Consider the following 20,403-nt stretch of genomic DNA (forward strand, 5'->3'; position numbering starts at 1 on the left):
CAGGAGGACGTTGCTGCTCCCTGGAGGTGACTGGAGATGTCCCATCTTCATGCTCAGAGGCAAAGGCATGCATGCAAGGCAGAGTCACTCACTGCAGTCACAACTGGGTCATGTCCTTCACAGACAGCCTGGCTGGCTGCCTAGCTCCCCTTGGTGCCCTTCTCTCCTGGCCACAGCTACTTGAGACATGTGAAGGGCTGTAGGCCATGGGTTCCAGAGCAGGGTTCCTGGTGCCCCCCAGATGCCTTGCTCTGAACTAATTGCCCCTTGGAAGGGTCCGTCAGCAGCCACTGATGGGTGGAGGGATGGGCTGGAGCTGTGGCCTTAAGGCGTAGTCCTGAGTTTAGAGAAATTCAGTGGTTTGTTTTTGTGCCTGTTAGTTGAGGAATGCATCTCTCTGGTTTATCAGTTCCCTCGGGGAGACCTGTCACTTACTATTCCTGCTCCCATTTCTCCTCCAATATTAATTAATCTTTGTCAAGTGAAGCCACAAATTACTTGTCAATGACTGAGTTGCACCTGCTTTCCCCTCGGCTTTTGGTAAGAAAAAGGTATAGCTTACCCCAGGTGAATTACCACAGGAGATCAGACTTGTGGGTGTGCGCTCTTGCTTTTTCTGCCACTGCAAATAAGAAAAATCAGAACGGACGGCTGCAGGTCAGCACATGTTTTATATTAAGCTAAAGGTAATGAAATGGGCTGTCAAAAGAGATGATTGAGATTGGGATCTGAACGGGAATCTAAGTATCTGAGGTTTGAAGTCATGCACTCTGTAGGAAAGTAGGATTACAAAAACAGGGAAGGTATTGAATGGGCTGTAAATAATGTAGTCTGTGGTACGTGGAGATTAGTTGAGACCTACTGCTGGAAGTGGCTTACAGCTTCATCTTAGACGCTGATTTGGGGCATCTTAGATGGGGATGCTACAACAGCAGAATTGCTGTTGTACACAAGGTGTTAAATTTATGTCCTTTTTACTTGGTTTCTCTTATCTTGCACAGTTTTATCCCTTCCCTTATTATACTGCAATCCATTTAAATACAGTTGGGTAAAATTTGAGCAGAGAAATTACAAATGCAGTGTACTGATGAGTTCTCTGGTGCCAAGTGATCAGCAGTGGCATGATGGCTGTCAGTGCCCAGCAGCACAGCTGCTGAGTGCATACAAGACGTGATGTTGATGCAGTTCTGCTGGGCTGGGGCATAGACATGAGGATCAGCACGTTTGCTTCTTCAAGGGAGGGAGAAAATGAATAAGATTAGGGTCATAATTTAAACATCACTGAATAAACATCATTTTACTGCTGTGTACTTTTTAGGCATTTATAATCAACGGCATATATTAAGGCCTTGTCAAGCTTGGGAAGTAGGTGCTCAGGATATTGAATTTATTAAATTGGAGTTTATTGAATTTCCTTTGAATTCTTTCAGTGATGTAATGTCACCAGCATGCTTATCGTGCAGCTGGCTGCTGCACAGGAGGATTCATTCTGTGTAGCAGGGAATAGATCCATGTGCTGCGGGCGTGATGTCGATAGCAGCAGGTGATCTGAGCAAGTTAATAAGGACAAGATTGTGATCCCAAACTTACTTCTTGAGTTCCCCAAGTTAGACCTGAAAGTGTGGATTAATTTAGACCCGAAAACATAGCTATCTTCAAATTCTTTTCCTTGCCATTGCTGGTGTCTGCAAATAGTCTATTCCAAGCCCTGTCATTTAATCATAGAATCATAGAATGGTTTGGAAGGGACCTTTAAGACCATCTAGTTCCAACCCCTGGCAATAGGTAGGGACACCTCCCTCTAGACCAGGTTACTCAAAGTCCCATCCAGCCCGGCCTTGAAAGCTTCCAGGGAGGGGCAGCTTCTGCCAGCCTGTTCCAGTGTCCCAACACCATGCATAACTTGTTCTCTGCTTCTCACCCCACAGGTGGTCACACTTTCTAGATAACAGCATTTTCTTTGCAATAGGCCTCAGATACAGCCCTTTGCTGACCAGCATTGTAAAGCCATTAATTCTCATCCTACAGTCTTATTTCTGATCTGCTGTGACAGATGCTTTTGCCTGACCTTTTGGATTTTGCAGCTCGTGCAACTTGTATCTCTGTGGCTTTTCTACTGTGCTAGACAGTAGGTGTGAGAGGGCCCCAGGACAAGAACTCATACATTGCACGAGGTTGCAGAGGATAATACTATAAAGTCTTGGTTACTGAGATTCATTGCCACTCTGATGACATTTGTAAGCCAAAATAATTATCTTTGAGCCACTCTTGCTAGTCTAAAGATGTTCAGACAGGAGATAATTCAGCGTAGCTGCAGCTCTGTATTGATCTGTTATGAAACTCCGTCAATGAAAAATTCAGTCCTGAGCAGGCTGCTTGGCAGATAGTACATTTCCCTTTGTGTTGCCGATTCCATCTAGTTATCCATTATACCTCATTGAAAGAATGAAATTACTCAGCACTAAAAAAGAATATCAGATTGGAGCCTAGCCCAACACTTGGGTCCTTTGTCCGGCCTGGAATGCGATTGCTGCATAAATGTCCATCTTCAGGAGGAACTGAAGCAAAATAAACTAGAGCATTTGAGAAGAAAGAAAGAAATGGAGATTTGCAGAGGACATCCAAGGACTCAGCTGAAGAAGCTTTGGGTTTGTTAGTATTATTTGTAACAATCCATCCCCGCGTTGCCCCATAGGACAGTAACTTGGTTTGCTTTTATTACTTTGAGGGCTTTGCCTGAAAGAATCAACAGGATTTTGGAAAGCTGTCAAATCTTTGTTGCTGCTGTTGACTTTAATCATTGCAGTATAAATTTGTAGTCCCCAGGGGAGAATTTCTGTGCAATACCTTTCTGTATTTATTACTTAAAAAAATAATAATAAAAAAGATTAAGCTACAGGTTATTATTTCTGCATTAGTCACAAACTAAGGATGAAACTGGAGGTAAATTTAGCAAAGTCTTGTCTTTGAAGTGTAATAAATGTATTTCTGCTGGATTTTATTAACCTTTCTCTCTAATTAAAAAGATAACAGCAGTGAGATCTGAAAGTGAGGTTGGTTTGTGTAATTCAGCTTTCTGACGTACAGTTTTAGGTATCTGATGCTGGTTGGTTTCAGATTTCTCTGCAGGTATTTGTGGGATTCATCCTGTACCCTCCTGGTTTTAATGAGGTGTTTGGTTGTAAGGGCTCAAGGACAACCTCATCATGGATATCGGCTTAGTTTTCTTTGTATTCCTCTGCTGTGCCATTTACTACTTGGATTTCAAAGAGTCTCTGTCTGTGAAAACAAATACATTGTACTTTTCCATGCTGCCCATTCCCCTGGATTTCTTATGAGTCTTGAAGTTCTTGATACTTGCTCTTATGCTTTTGTTTGGCATTACCAATTGCTGCAAACTTCCCCAGGAGCAATTCTGTTTAGCCGCACAAAGACATGAGTGGTAGGAGATGCCCTGGAGTCCCACACATGTTCAGCCCACTAGTTTTATATTTTTGTTGCCCCCTCCTTTTTATAAAGTTCTAATAAAAATACCAAAAAAAGGAGTTTTGTTACTTACATATGTGCACATTAACTATTTTATATATTTTATAAGCTGCCCAAGTCAATTCCTCTTCACTCAGACAAAAGGTTGGATACCTATGACTGCCTTTTTTGACATCAAATAGTATCACAGAATTGTTTGAGTTGGAAGGGACCCTTGATGCTTACCTCGTCCAGCTCCCCCAGTGAACAGGGACACCCACAGCACAAGCAAGTTGCTCAGGCCCCAGAGCAGCCTGATCTTGAACGACTCCAGGAATGGGGCACCCACCACCAATCTGGGCAACCTCTTCTGGTGCAGTACCACCCTTGATCGTAAAATACTTCTTCCTTATATCCAGTTTAAATCACCCTTCTTTTAGCTTGAAACCATTTCCCTTGTCGTATTGAAAAATACTGATTTCAGTGTTTATTATTGCAACAATTTTATCTGACAGTATCCCTTTAAGGTGACTTTGAGTACTCTACCAACCTAAAGAAGTCTCTGTTCTTTAAAGGGTTTCAGCAATCAGTTTGACATTCAAGTCTGTTTTTCCTGTATAAAAATGCAGAGCACATTTTAGAAGGAATTCAGGGCCACAAAGATCTGCAGATGTTCAAAGTCACTACATTTTTGTATTCTAGGAGTGCTGCTCAGTTAGAAGCTTCTGAAGCACCAACTCTAACTAGCAGCTCATTCCTGAGCAAAGCATCCCTTCTGTTCTGCACGTGACGCACTTCCACAGTTGGCCTTTAGTTTGTTGGTGCTCTGTCAATTAGGGTGTGCCACAACACTGCAAAAAATGCTATTTTATTTCAGTGCCTGTAGAATATTTGAGAGAAGCTTCTTTTTCTTGCAGAAAGCAGTAATATTATATCTGTTCTAGATGTTTTCTTTAATTAAAACTTCTTTTTCTTTACTTTTCCTAGTCATTCATTGAGGAGCTTTCTGTCTGTTTTGTAACCATGGGTGCAACGGCGCCTGAATGGCAATTTATTCACTGGGAGAGAAGGGAAGCAGAACAGAGCATTAACCTCTGTGAAGACAAATAAACCTTATTCTCTGTGTGGGAAATAAGTCTCTCTGAAAAATGTCCTTATTGAGCACGGCTTCCAGATGGCTGTGCTCATGGCTTCGTTGGCCCTGCCTAATGCAGAGTTGCACAGCGGTTGCTTTGAGAGCCTGGTGAATTGTTGGGGTGTCAGCATCCCAGAGAGGGTTTGGACAGCAGGATCAGACCCACTGCATGCAAAAGTCTGCTCTCTGCTGAAATTTTGCTTTACAAATGGAAGCTTTTATTTGTAGGAACAAATAGTGTCTTGCTTTGGACTTTCCTCTAACCACTATGATTAAAGCTGCTGAGAAACTGCCCGCTTTCTGCTCAGATGCAGAGCTATAATCTCTGCAGCCCAGTGACACAGATCTGTTTGTCTGCCGGGAAGCTTTTGGTTTTGTTTTGCATTGGCTCTACAGGCTGTTATACCACATGAAGCAGCCAGTGATCCCAGTGCTGAGCCCTGCTTATCCCTGTGAGCTCTGCCGGGTGCAGGCAGGTGAGCACTGGGTGCCTACACTGCAGCTGCCAGGCACATCATGCCTCACTGGTCCTACCTACCTGCTTCATCCCATTCATCTCCGGAATGAAACAGAAATAAATAAACAAGCAGCTACTTGAACTGTGTGCTAAGGCAAAGCTACTGTGCTGGTTTGGATAGGAAGTTTTTAGAAATAACATTCAAACACTTTTATTGCTGTCTGTATTGCTTTAAACTTCCTGATTTGTGACCAGTGGACAGTTTTATTGCCTTCTGTGAGCTTTGTTTCTGAGGCAGAATGGTTTTTCTGTACTGTTGATTTGGGGGAAGAACCTCCCATGGATATCATCGCACTAAAAGAAAAGAATCCTTTAAAAACCCACAAAACTCTTATCTCTTGACCTTTAAGTTTTTATGGCTGTGGACAAGGCTGCCCTGCACCGTGGGGCACAGGGGTGCCCAGAGACTTGAGCTGCCGGTCACTGCCATACCAGGAAATTTTCAGCTCAGGATGGAAATCATTAAAGGTTTTCAGGCACTCTGATTTTTTTTTCCTCTGTATTTTCTCTCTTGCTCTATTGCTTTTGAAGAGTCCCTTCTCACTCTAGACCTTCCCTTTGGCAACCTATGATGGAGGCCCAGATATTTACAGTAGCAGAAAAAAAGTCTCCTTTTCTATGTGGCAACTATGAAAAGTTGGCTTATGGTTAACACTAGATGCTGGGAAAGCTAAATCTGCAAAGTTTCTTAAAATCCATTTAAGCCTCTATTATTTGCAAGCATGTCTTGATAGCAGAAGTAACTTCATCCACTTTTGTAGTGGTACAACAGTTCTGAGAGCAAGTTGAAGTTACTGTATGTTTATCGACTGTCTTATCTGGCATATGCAAGTATGTTTGCATATAATCCACGTGTCATTTTCTCTGGGCAATTGCTTACTGTGGAGTGCTGAAGGAGATTGCTATAGAAGCATAAGAATAAAATGTTGATGGCACAGTTGATGCCCAGCCTTCTCCACTTGTTATTCTTTTTTTTCTGAAATAAATGATTATCAAGGTCTTTTCTGTCTGCTGGGAAGTGCCTTAAGTAAGGGTCATTCTCTGTGAATCTTTTCTATTTACAGTACACCTCATTAGACTGTGTTTAGAATTTAAATGAATTACTGTGGAGCTATCAGCTACTGTAATTGCACAGGGAGCAGCCCCAACACTGCTGTTCCTCATACCTGAGGATCAAGACACTGAGAAATTATCTCGCCACATCTTTTCTCTGGTAGCTTTAATTGGCTTAGGTTTTGTATCATGGGCTGAGCTTGCTGGGCTCACAATCAGTTAAGTGCTCAGAATAAAATAAACCAGCATGGACATCTGGTGAGGTAGTAAGTGTGGAGCCCTGAGCTTCATGTATCACATCACGCTGTTGCTAAATCCAGAGACAAAACCTTGGATATAAAAATCCCCATGAGGCAATTTCTACAGTCATTTAAGATGCCAGTATGATTTATTGCATTTTACAGCATGTGCCATTTAAGTGAAATGAGCAAGAGATTAGAGAAATATGAATGGAGTGATAGAGCTGAAATAGGAGTGGATTTGAGATCTTGGAAAAAGTAGAAGTGAAATAAACTGCAGTTAGAAGCAGAAGTGACTTTAGGATTAGGGTCATCTTGCACTTCTGCGTGACTTTGAATGCCACTTGGGTTATAAAAACAGGATGATTAGGAAGATAGTTGGAGGAACAGAAGTCTGGTCTTTTCACTTACCGTGTAGGTGAGAATTGGGCATCTAGGACAAAGCCAGAATACTGCGAGCTGCAGGTTACCAATGGGATCCCTAAATGGATTGAAATCCTCATTGATTCCCCTCCAGTTATCATGGTCAGTATTTTAAAGTAGGAGTACTGCAGTCTTCAGAACCAAAGGAAGCTATCTATCTCATTATTTCAGTGGCTAACTCAAAACACAGTGGAAGATCTCTCAGGAGGTGCTGAGAAAAGATGATTTCTTTGGTAGTAGATGTCCTTCTCATTTAAAACGTGATTAATATAATCACAGATTAGGATGCAGTCATGCAGTAGGAGTATTGCGCTACTTTTTAAAATGAACAGAAATATTAAAGACGTTCTGAATTAACGAAGACTTCCAAAACAGATATTCCAAGTTTGCATTCATTTTCACACAGATGAAAACTTTTTGGATGCTATTCTCCCTTTTATTTTTCCTGTCTCCAGAAAACTGCTCACACACCCTGAATCCCGTGATACCTCACAGCAGAGGCACACCCCTGTGGGGATGAGCTGTGGTGTTCTATCCAAAAAGGGCTTGTGAACTGCAGGCTGCAGTGCTATGTTACCGATAGAAAGTTTATAATAAACAGCATGCTCTTGCAAGTACAATTTAATAAGCGGGCATTGGTCTTCCATGCTAGTAATCTCATTATTGCTTCTGATGGGTTATGTTTTTCATTATGTATCATTTGCACTACCCATCATTTACAAACATACATCACGTCTCTACAGGCAGAAATATCACTGTCCTTGGGCTCTGTGTGTTCGTGAGAGACTTTGCAAGATGCTGAGAAGTCATTTCCCTACTCATCAAATGCTGAGATGATGTTTGTTTAAATAAAAAAAAGAAAAAGATGATGTTTCTCAAGAAGTATTTGGAGCTGGAATCTTCGCTTTGCTGTTTGTTTTCCTTTGCTTCAGGGTGGTTAACAAAGAATTTCTTCGGTACGGGGCAACCTTTTCTTTTTGTCATCTGTTTTGCCAGTCTGTCTGCCCTCCCTTGTTCAAGCATCGGAGTAGAAATCACAAGATAAGGGAGAACAAAGTCATAGCCTCAGCTCCTGGCTTTTTGTGAGCATCAATCATACAAGCATCAATCTGTTAAAATGAGCTTTTGTTTAGTGGGATTTCTTTCGTTTGTTTGATCTTCATCTTCCTTTTTCGGCAGGAAGATAGTTGCTACTGATACCAGGAGTATTGTAAGCTGCAAACAGAAGAATAGTTTTAGTTGGGGCATTTGTGACTCCTCAGGCAAGGACTGGATCATTTCAGTGGAAATTCTGCAGGGGTTGTAGGCCAGACGCTGCTCAGCAGACAGCTTCTTCTCAGTGTAAAGCCAGGAGAGGCCCTGCAGGAAGAGAGGTGCCTGTTAAATCCTTGCAGCCCTTCTTAGTCAGCGAGCAGGCAGGTGAGGTGCTGGCAAGAGGCTTTGTTCACACCATGCCAGCACCTGAACTGCCAACCGGTGGAATTATCTCCTGGCTAACATTTGCTCTGAAATGTGAAAACCAGCTATATCAATGCAGCAACAACCACGCTTGTCATAGATACCCTTGGGCTCTTTTGGGAAAAATAACATTATCCTACTTGCCGAGTTTTGTTTTTCTTTGATCCTGCTTTTAACACTTTTCCTTGTGGATGATTAGATTTAATACCAGAAGATCCAAGATTTTGAGTTTGGCGAAGCAATGACACAGGTGTCAGTGTAGGCATGAACTCAGATGTGAATAGCTTTATACTGAGGTGACTGTCGATACCACCTATTTAGTTACAGCTCCCTGCTTTATCTCATCTGCTGTCAGTGAAAACTGTTGAACTGTGGACACCAGTACAGAAGGCCTCGCGTGGAAAATATTTATGAGGTCTATATGGTAAGACTTTCAGAGGAGGAGAAAACAAGGAAATAATATCAGAGAGTACTAGAATCACAAAGGTTGGAAAAGATGTACAAAATCATCCAGTTCAACCGTCCACCCATCACCAATAGTTCTCACTAGAGTATGCCCCTCAACACAGCATCCAAACACTCTGTGAACACCTCCAGGGTTGGTGACTCCACCACCTCCTTGGGCAGCCCATTCCAGCACCTGACCACTCTTACAGCGAACAGGCTTTCTGAGAGTTACAGTTTTACAGTTGCCTGACGAGGCTGAGATTTCAATGCTTGGTTTCCTTCCTGGGATGTTGTGTTGAGTTGTTCCGTTACTCTAATCAAAGTAGGCTCTTCACATGGAGAAGATTGTCCAGAAATAGCTGTGGACACACATGGGGAACTGGGGAACTTTACATCAGCAATGAGGTGTGTGTGGTTAGGAATTGTAGGATGGACATTTTACTATTTAAAAACCAGTACTTAAATGCAGAGGCATAGTGCTAAAGAGAAGACGGACAGCATGCTGGCCCTTCAGATAACCCTGTCAGTGTTCAGTAGTTGGAATCCATTCATACAATTTGATCTCAAGATAGAGCATGTCAGCATGAGAACAATTTTGTACCTGGGATAAATATTCCTGTACAGCTCTACTGGAGCATTTTTGCTGGCAGAAAAATTCAGAAGTCAGCTTTTGACTACTTGTGAAAGAATAGCATGTTCTGTGCCAAAATCTGGCAAGGAAGTAACAGGCTTCTTGTATGGATGCATTTGTTGCTAAGAATATGAAATTACAGTACAGTAGAGGTATAATTGGAATACTGTGAAAGAAAGCATGAGAGTTCCACCTTTGATAACTTGGCGGTAGACTGGTTACTGCTAACGATGTACAATTTGCTGAAGAAAGATTTTTCTAGTGTTAACCTTACGTTTGACTTGTGTCGTGAAGGATTCCACTGTTCAGTTTTAATGCTGCTTCCTGCACGTGAGAGACCTCTGAAACTCCTTTGCGAGACTGAATTGTATGCTCTTATTATTCAGTATGTATGTGCTGGTACTGAACAGCATTACTGGCATTTCTGTAATGTTTCAAAAACAGCCACTAACTGCACAGAATTTTGGGATAGATCCCTAAATGTCTCTTGTCAAAATTTTAACAGCAACTTACTGCAAAAATTCCGTATTCTCTTTGTATCTATTACCTGTGCATTTCATTATTTGGTGCTTATATTCAGACTTCCTGTTCAGCACTTCCAGTTCACAGGGGCAGAGCTGTACTGGGATGTACACATTTCCTATATGGCTATTCTGTCCGAGGACAGACTCTGAATTTTGCTCCCCATTTCAGTCAGCAGCAGCTTAGAGGAATCTCACCTTCACTGTACATTTGCCCTGGGTGTGACAAACAGATTGAAAATATGAGCTACGGAAGGCACAGGAATCAGTTTAGGAAAGCAGAGAACTTACAAGATTTTGTTATTAATAATAACCAGGATAACAATCATAATAATGTACAGCCTGTATTTTTAGTTCCTTTCTTTGAAAGGTAGGTGACTCATGGCTTTTGAATGCTTGAGGTTGACAATGTTGTGAATATGAATCTAAAAAGTATTAAACAAAGACTGAGGTTCAAAAAAGTGGATAAATAATAGTGAATTGCATTCAATGACTCGGTATAATTTGCTGAAGTACTTTAAAATTCATATTTTCTTTTTAGAAATTAAATGAATATATTAGTTTAATTTGATAGCAGCTAGAAGTACTAAAGCTACTAAAACCCATCTTGATTCCACTTAATAGCTGTCCGCATAGCTAACTTGCCTTGCATTTTTATGTATCTCTATTTTGAGAGCTAAACAAACACTACATTATTTTATCAAAACTAATTCTGAGCCTGTTAACAGCAAATAAAGGCCCAGCTATTGCACCCTAACAGCAGAAAAGAAAACTGTAACACAGGCTGATTATTTGGAGTGCATTTAATTTTCCTTTCAACTAAACGAAGTCGAGGATGGCAGCTGCTGGAATTCACTATAGAGAGAGCCGCATGGGCTGAAACAGTGACCCACGGAAATGACCAATTTCATGTCCTGCAAGAGGAGTTTGAACAAAGAACTGAAACTGTTGGAGGAAGAAGGATAGCAATATCAACCTGAAAGCTCTTATTTCTGTGCCTTATTTCCATGGTATCATAAAACAGTTTGAAACTTCAGAAGTTGTCATTGTGCCCTGGGAGAGTCATTGATCTAGCACATTGGTGGACCTCTTTTTCTTTTCCTCTTTTTCTTTTCCTTTTCTCTTTCTTTGAGAGTGCACAGGTGTAGGTATTACCATAGTTGACCAAACAAAAATTAGTTCTTCTCTAATAATTCATCTTCCTCAAGCATTATTTCTCTCATTCCAGAAAATGGATTATACTGATTTCAATTCCAGGTTCTTGGAGATGGTAGTTCTGGGTCTCTGGTTTATGAGAATCTGTTCAATAGTAGATTTAAAATTACACTTGAAAAACATCCTATCTATCTATCTAGAACAACTGTTTTAGGCATGTGAGCCCTCCTTTCTATCTGCTTTTGCACTGTTTTGTTCCCGAAGCATACGAGTTAACAGAAAGCCTTTCTGTTTCTCCTCAGAAAGACTTCCTTCTTTGTATCTCATACCACGAAGAATCTTCTTGCTAACTTCAAGTATAAATATTTAAAATAAGTCTTAGAAAGGAAAAAGCAAATGTCATTGTTGCGGGTGGCACTGTTCTACAAATATCAAAGCCACTTACTCATTGCTTCTACTACCCAAAAAACAATCTGTTTTCTCAGCATTTTCTTTCTGAGCAGTGTAACTCTTCAAAGATTTTAAGGGCTTATTTTTTACTCATTTTAAATAAGAACTTTTACGAATGTGTGTACATTTCCCTAAAAGGCATTTCTTATTTCATAAGCTCGTGTTATACTGTTACACCTTTTGAAACAAACATGTCAGAAAGTAGTACATCGAAACAACAAATAAACTGTTGTTCTTTGTGGGAAAGCCCATTCCAGCCATACTGGAAATGTCAAGGGTTTTTACAGTACATATAAAAAGAATGTAATCCTGTATAAAATAAAAAAATAAAAATTAAAAAAGGGGTAAAATTTCAGCATCTCTTCTGTGTGAATCTGCAGTATGTTGATTTTAATAGGACCATTCAGGTGCTTCAGTTAAGCATCCGCTGGCCAGTCTGGTGACACCTTGGCTGTGTACGTATCGCCCCATCAGTGTGAGTCACACCAGAAATTTAGGGACTGAGCACAACTGAGATATCAACTCTAGATTTGTTCTGTGCTTAGTCTCCTTGTAAGCACAGCTCTCATCAAAAGTCATGAGAGAAATCAGCATCACTAAGAGGAGGAAGGGACACACTTCATTGCTTGACTCAGTATTGTCTAATTACTCTGCCATCAGTCGGAAGCTATTGCCCCATTACTATTATATCCCATCTGGGAGCATTACATGAAAGAGGCCCACACCTACTAAACTCTTTCTGTATTCTGTGGGTATCTTCTTTATTATCAGCTGAATGTGGGGCTTACTCATTCTGGCTTTCATGTAAAAATCAATGGGATTATTCACAAAGACAAGTCTTAATACACTTTGTTACACATGGTACAGCTTCACTTCTGGGAGTTAGCAGCACATTCCATCACAAATCTTTTTATTCTCAGGGTGCAACAAATGGTGCAATGAAGTCCTGATCACAGCCCTTCCTGGCCACTGGATAGGATGGTGACACATACGTAGTTACCATACCTGGATGTCACAAGAATCGGTGTCCTAAAGTTGTGTTTATTTTGTTGAACAGCTGGGTCACCCATAGCCGCAATATGAGATCAGCATCCTTCCTTTGAAAGCAAACTGAACCTGGAGGCAAGGGGGAAGCTGTGGTTGGCTTCAGCAGCTCCTCTGACCTAATCAACTAGGGGGAATGTCTTTTAGTGCACACTGAACGTGTCTTGATATTTGAGCCACACAATCTACAGATAGTTGAGCTGCCTTTTGAGCAAAGCTTTGCATTCATATTTTGTTCTATAATCTTGATGCATTACCTTGTAAATGTTTTGTCCTTGCTTCAGTGCTTCTGCCAAGACATAGCAAAATGATCCAGAAGGTAGATGAGTATGGCTTGCACTGCAGTTAGCCCATACGATCTGCCTGTATGTTATATTCAGCATCTCTGAAGTCTACGTACATCATTCTTCTACTAATGCCATTCATTTAGAATTTGGAAGCACTTTTAAACAACTTTCAGAGAAATCCACTGAGGAAAATCCTTCTTTTGCTTTTCTTTTTTTTTTTTTCCCCTATTTTTGTTTGTGGCTGTGCATTTTCTCAGTCGAAGGAGAATTTATGTGACAGTTGATCTAATAAAATATGCTGTGGTCAGGTATTTCCTCAGCTGCTGCTGACACTTGATCTGTGGGGAAAAAACACATTGAGTTGCTCTGAGCTTTTAAAAAAATACAATCCTGATTTTTCAATGGGTGTTTGCTTTGTAACAGTAAGCATTACTTCACTGTCTGGAAGGGATCTTAGAGAAGGTCTCTAGAGGCTGGCTTACTTTTTGATGTATGTAAGAGTGTCTTCTTTCCTTCTGCACAGATGCAAGTTTTCTGTTTTCTCCGTATCACCAAATCGATTGAGATCACTAAGTCACCTTTCAGTAATTCCTCTTCTTAGTTCATGAAGTCAGTGGGCATCCTTCCAGAGCAGCTTGCTTATTCTAATGCATGTTGGTTAAGTGCTGTATTGGGTTTGGTAAAAAGCAAATAAGCTTGCTATGCTCTGTGCTTTCATTCTCGATCCATTTCAATCCTTTCACTGGAGCAGGAATTTGCCATTATATTTATAGGCTGCTAAAAGAGCATGGAAAGCCTCCATGAACAGCACCGTAATGACCTGAGCCAATCATCCTGACTCCAGTGGGATGTGCAGAGAATCAAGGGCCTTCAGCTATCATTCTATAACACTAAATAACTGGCTGAGGCTCCTGCTTTGGGACAGTCACCCTCTGATAGCCTCTCCAGCGTTACATGCCTAGAGTTGGCTATATGAATATTCTCCTCCCAGTCTTAGACCAAATGTGGCCAACATTGAATAACTGCACTGTGATTTTCCTTGACTTCTAAGAAGAATTTTATAAATTTATTTTTTACCAGAAACTTTATACATCCTGAGTAACCAGAACAAAACATAGGCAAAAACAAACACACACACAAACAAAAAACACAAAAACAACCACGAGTTTGTGGAGAAACGCTATCAGGAAGATGAAGAAAGAAGATGTTGAATCTGTCAAGAAGCGTTGAGCTTTTTCTTGGAACATGCATATAAATGACAAGCATGGGTAGCACTTCCCAGCTTTACCGATCATGAGATGCCTGACAAAAGATGTGAGTATAATTAGACTCGAATTACAAATGGGACAAGAAAGCAAAAAATCAAGTGACATGCAAAATGACAGCAGAGGAGAGTCAGACATCAAGGCAAGAAGTGTCTCAGTATTCTTCTCAGAAGTTTCATCTTGGATTGCTGTCAGCCTGGCTTTTGCAAGTGCTTTTACTTCTGGGAAATGCATATGTTAAAAAAATTTCAGTCAGTTTTTCTTATTTATTTTAATACGTTATTAATTTCAGTCCATTGTATTTGTCTATCATGTTTAATTCTTTGAAACCATCAAGCAAGTTAGTAAAGTGGCTTTGCTAATTTTTCAGATAGATTAGAATATCCTGCAGCTATTGGAGGGACATCGATATTGCATCCACTTGTGCTTTAAACATCTGAATCAGACTCTATGTACTACAGTGGTTAAAAGAGAGAAAAGCCAGACGTGGCATCAGAATAACAAAGATCAGGTATCCAGAGTCTAATGTTTGGTAAAGATAAATTAAGAATATGGAAATTCCCTTTTATTTAGTGCTGCATAATAAAAACTTTGTCAGATTGAACTGTAACCTTCCTATAAGGGTGCTGACTGATGAGCAATGTCAAGAAAGTAAATGAGACCTTAAAATGTGTTCGCTAAAGATTTCATCAAAATAGTAGGCTTTAATCAGCTGGGTGGAGGACAGGAGTAAGTTTGTGTGTGTTGATTGTCCTACTGTTCTGTAACTTAAGTTTTCTCCAGTACTCAGTAGATCAGATACTGGGGTATATTCCAACAACTGTGATTAAGAAGATATTGTCATTTACATGAGTTTTATACTGTTCAGGGTATTTGTACTATTCAGTAGCTGGGTTTTAAAAATAGATTAGAAACATGATAAGCAAAAATAAATTTATTTTGGGAATTCTGCCCAGAGCTTTCCTTTGTAATACCTCCATTCGCCATTTGTTTTATTGTTTACAGTATTTTTCCAAGGGAAGATATAAGGCTTCACTTTTTTTCCTACCCAAATAGGAAGCATCCCCATGTTACTTCTCCTGAAACCTGTTGTTCCCATCCTGCAGAAACTTCATTATTAAACAGGATTAAAAGCAAAATCACTTGTTGAAAAAAAAAGGACATTTCCAGACTTCCTGACAATTTACTCCCTGCCCCTGTAAAGGGGCGGCTGACACAAGCATCACTGCAGCACTTTGACTGGAAAAAAAAGCTCTTCTGGGTTGTCAAAGCAGCATCCTCATGTACGTAGTCATTCTGGGAAGGGAAAGTCTTAACTTTTGAGCTTATATGCTTCATTACTTCAGAGTCTGTTTAGCTCTGCAAGCAAGACACATTTATTTCTCCTTCTAGAAAATATTTATTGGGGGAAAAAGACTCTCAAGCAAGAGCAGTTAGTAGGAATATAAGAAAAATTCAGTACACTTGACTTTACTGAGGTAAGAGGAAAACGTGGAAGCAAAAACACTGAAATTCAGTGCATTATGGCCTCTCTTATCTGAAAAGATGTCCATTCTTTGTGTTTGTTTCTTTACTTCCTGGCAAAGGAGAAAAGAAGAAAGAAGGAACTCTAGAATTGCAGCATATTTGTGCATTACACTGTGAAACATCAGATCTACCTTTTAAAGTGAATTAATGGTTCCTGTTGGAGGTTAGGATCACTCTATCTTTGCAGCCTGTTGAACAGAGGAAGTGGTGTGCATTTCTGGATAGCCAATTGCAATTGAATAACCAATAGCAGCATCAGGGGTTAAACTGTGCATCTCATTCACTGTTGGTCTGATCCAAACTTCTTAAATCCTTTCAGCTTTAAACTAAGGCCTAGCTTTCGTAAATCTTCTTACAATTGCTGCTTTTTCAGACAATCTTCCTGTCTGCTGCTCCTTTCTGGCAGCTGATCATTGTTGAAATTGGCTTTGCACTGCAAATACAGCTGTTCCTTACCTTAGCTGGAAAGTCAAAACTGTCCTTCAGAAGCACACAGGTCTTGGAGAGCAAAGGCTTATCTTAAATTATTTAGTGTAATTAAATACCATGATAAACTGTTTACAAAACAGCCTTCACCATGGTCTAATATTAAAGCTCACTGGTTCATTGTGTCAGAAGGTCTGTGTGTCTCTCACTGATGCATTATGTTAGAAGTGCTTTGCACTGTTTGATTTATCTGATTAGTCTAAATGAAGAAATTACAAACTACTGGATAAGGGCCAGGCCATTTTTAAAAAAGCTTAAATTGATGAAAACCATCACAACTGAAATGTTTTATAGAAGCTTGTATAGGAAATGGGTAATCACAGCCTGAACCTCTGATTAATCAGCTGAGGCGAATGTTGGGTCTGCTGTGGGAGCACAGGTGAAGGTAATTCAGCTGTGCTCCCGGAAGGGTTGGAGCTTGACTCCACCCCTTCTAGACTCATTTAAGGGCTGACCACCATTAAGGCAGCATCTCTGTTGGAGATTGCTCCTTTGTGGAGATTGGGTGACCAGCCTCAGTGTTTTCCAGCTAAATTGAAGGCAGTGATCATCAGCATTGGTGAGTTTTTCCTTTAGATAATCTTCGGCTAACTATTACTACCATTCTTGCATTATTTCCTACCTTAAAAAGCTTTTAAGTTTTGTATAGAAGTTGGCGCACACTGGTAAGTCCTGCCTCTATAGGAACTGTATGTGAAAACACATAGTGTCAGGTAATGATTTGTGGAAGAGACAGAGAGGATATTCTCATATTTGCAGAGGCTTCTTCCAGTTTGGTACACTCTAACTGTGTGTTGGAAAGGATCCAGGTGTATGAAGCGTACCCCAAGTGCCATAATTTTATGTGCATGGAATAGTTGGAATTCACTTTTCAAAAAGCATTAGACCTTATGATCTCTCAGAAGTACTTCTGTCAAACCCTGCAGTGCATGGTTTTGCTCAGTCAAATGCTCTGCTGGGGATCCTCAGGAAGTGTTACAAAACAGGGACTACAAAACTGCCCAGGACTTTCCTCAGCCCTTTGCATACTCTTTGGCTGTAGCCTGGCTGTCAGGTCCATTTGTTCCACTTTCTGCAGCTAAAAGCTGATTTATTGAATTAACTATCTGCTTGGGTGTTTTATGCACGCAGGAATATGTTTTATTTTCCACTGTTTTGAAAGCTGTTTTATCCTTTTGGTTGGAAAGCTTCTTATCTAAATGAAACAGCCTTAAGTTGTTGGATGTAGTTCATTAAATTCTTGGATAACTAAGAGTCTTCCTATCATTTAGCAAGTGATATTAGGAAGAAAAGTGTTTGTTCCCTTCCAAGGTGTAAGAAATTGAATTCTTTGCAAACTGGCATGATTTGAGCAAGGAAAAAAAGTAAAATTTCCTTTGCCGTTTTGCACTCTTTCTCAACTGCTGTAAGTCCAGGTCAACATTGTTGATGTTAGGATAGTTATTAAGGATTTAAGTTAATGTGGAATTCTGGTTTTCTCTTCATTTCACTGCCTCATTTGGCGTTTGTATTCGGGGATTATCAAAGTTTTTGTGGCTGTTTCTGAGGTTTTGAACATCCTTTGGTTCCTTACACGTTCATAATATGATGTTTAATTATTTCCATCTTGGGAAGGAGTAAGCAATGACTATCAAGGATGCAGATGTATTTTTAATTGTAGAGCTCTTCACTGAGTTTTGTCTGATTCTGTTAAGAATGTTAACTACTGACCTTGTTGGTTTTCCTCTAAACCATAAGAAAAACTAACAGGAAAGGAGAAACTTGAAGGATCAAGTTGGACCTGATTGCTTCAAGTAGTTGTTTTTTGTAGTGCTCCATATGTGTGTATGGGCAAATTTTGGTTCAGTTCTATAACGTATACACAGAAGTTGGTTTCTGTCACTCAGGGTTTGCAGCTGGATTTTTCTTGCTGTGATGATGCAGTCAGTTTTGTTTGGGGATCATTTTCCAATACGCTCATCTTGGTATTCTGATATTGTTTGGCTGCTCATGAGTATGTAGTATCCAGGATTTCCACTACGTCTGTTCTCCAAGTTGATGCGTTAGACGATTCTTAGTCCAATATCAGATCAGTCCATTCACAATGTTTAATATTCTTTTTGTTGATTACTTCTCAATAACATAGAATGCAAAACAAGCTGCTTAAAATAATGCTCGTGACTTCCCTGCAGAATTTCTTCTCTCTGCAGCAGCTCAAAGACTGCTCTTTTGGAATGTTCTCAGCAGTGACTGAACACATTTCCTATACTTTTCACAGGTGGTGAGATTAATTTATCACACAACCACACAAATCCAAATTCTGCATTTTTTTCCTGGTTTCCTTTGTCTCTGCTTGAGAGATACAGCCAGAAGACACATCTGTAGTTCTTACACTCCTAATTGATTGCTTTTGGTTTTTTCTTAGAAGTCATTTTGAGTTCTAAAATTAAAATCTGTTTCTGCTCTTTTTTTGTTACACATTTAAAAAGGAAGTGAAGATCTACTTAGGAAAATCACCTTCTCAGGAGTAAAACGATGCTGACCAACTTTTAAAAAACAATCTTAAATCATTTCTGTTTTGATTATAGATTACTACATATACTTTATCATCTTAAGCCCTGACCTCACCTGGATGAATTACTTAGCCATGTGGCTTTTCAGCTGATATTGTGACAGGAATCAGGATTTCAGAGTCCAGACATCTCTGAAGTAATGAATGCTCCCTTGCCTTTGTGGCGCCTGGCTTGGATGCCTGCAGAGCTGGACAGTGACAGTGAGCTGGGGCAATCCTACTTAGGTGACCTGCAGGAAGTAGGCTCATTTGTGCTGTCTAATTGTGCACCAGGTTTCAAGAGTCTGTAAATGTATCCTTGCTTCTGAGTTATTTTACTGGTATGTAATAAAGTGAAGTTAAGGTTTTGTGACAACTGAAGTGCATTAGAACCTGCCTTTGGAAATGAAATGGGTGTGCCAGTGTGAGAAGGATCACTGTCTAGTTTGCAAGGGCTGAGCAGCTGGTACTGTCCAAGAGGGCAAAAAGTGTGCTTGGAGCTCAAGCAGGAGCAGCTTGTACTTCTATTTCTGCAAGTGTTGATGCCATTCCCCATGATGTCACTAGGGCAGAATCTGTTGCTGCATCATTGAATTTGTTTGCTATACTGCTAATGAGTTTCCTGGAATTAAATATTTGAACGTAATGGGAATAGTGGTTGTTCACAGCAATTAAAATCAGGTAAATTGAAACCTTTACTGATATGCATCCCATATGACTTTGTAATTGAAAAAAAAGTAGTTATAGCAACTATTAAAACCTAGAGTTCTCCCAGCGACAACAGAAAAATATGTCCTACAAGCAGGTAAGAAATAATGCTAGCGTGACCAAGCAGGATGTCTCATTCTTTTATATCTGTGTAACTGAAATGGTGTGATAAGAAGCAGCTCGTTAGTCAGATATTTTCAATTATAGCTTTCTGTGTTTCCTCTGTTATTTTTATACCTGCTAGGTAGTTGATGCATTCAGCACTACAGACCGTCTGGATATGCATACTTCCACCAGCTGAAAAAATACATTAAAATGAAAGCTTTAGCCATTATACAGCACTCACAAAAGTGTGGTAGGCATTCATGCAGTTCCTCTCATTCAACTGGTTCCAAGCATTTAGATTTTTACAAATGCTGTATAAATAGTTGGATGTACCCCTCTCTCTGAAGTAAGCCTATTAAAATAACTCTCAACAATGTTTCTTAATTGGAGGAACAGTACCTTGGGAGATTTACAGATATATGGAAATTCAGCTGATCTTCCAGCAATTCCTGCTTGTATGTGGTATATAAGCCACTGTCCAAATCATTTGATTGGAAGACTTTATAGTTCCAATAGTCTAATATAGACTTGGGAAAATTAAGAGAAGGAACATGAAAATGAGAGATGTTTCTTTTCTGAGCTTTCTCTTCATCTCTTTCTTTAAAGTCATGTTGGAGAAAATCTCAGAGTACTCTGAAAAGGGAAAAAGTGAAAGGTGGTGTGTTAAAGGTCTTTTGTAAAATAACAAACCCTTTGCAGCTAATAGGAAGGGATAAAAACTTCAGTGAGCTAGAAAACATCCAGTGTTAATGGTAGTAGATTTCTTCTAGATATTTTGCCTTTTCTAAGTTGTCTCAGTTTATGTTAATTTAAATTACGAAGTATTTTCATGTTAACCACAACTACAACAAAAAAAAAACCCTTGAGAAATATTGCATGTGGTAGATTAGGAAGTTTGCGTTCACCCTTGGGCTTGGTTGGAATGCAGAGTCTTTAAACTGTGCCCAATTTAAAGCT

General features: G+C 40.0%; 1 protein-coding gene across 3 annotated transcripts in view; it reads left to right on the forward strand.

Moving 5' to 3' along the window:
* PLCB1 (phospholipase C beta 1) overlaps positions 1–20,403 on the forward strand; it is a 359,203-nt gene that overhangs the window by 177,544 nt on the left and 161,256 nt on the right. The window contains exon 1 of one of the 3 annotated variants that reach the window (XM_072331036.1): positions 16,587–16,662. The exons of the other annotated variants lie outside the window; for them this stretch is intronic. The gene's annotated coding sequence lies outside the window, so the exon portion shown is untranslated. Of the gene's footprint in view, positions 1–16,586; positions 16,663–20,403 lie in introns of those variants that run through there. 3 annotated transcript variants of the gene reach the window in all.

Source organism: Excalfactoria chinensis, chromosome 3 (assembly GCF_039878825.1).
Source record: "Excalfactoria chinensis isolate bCotChi1 chromosome 3, bCotChi1.hap2, whole genome shotgun sequence".
Classification (NCBI taxonomy): domain Eukaryota; kingdom Metazoa; phylum Chordata; class Aves; order Galliformes; family Phasianidae; genus Excalfactoria; species Excalfactoria chinensis.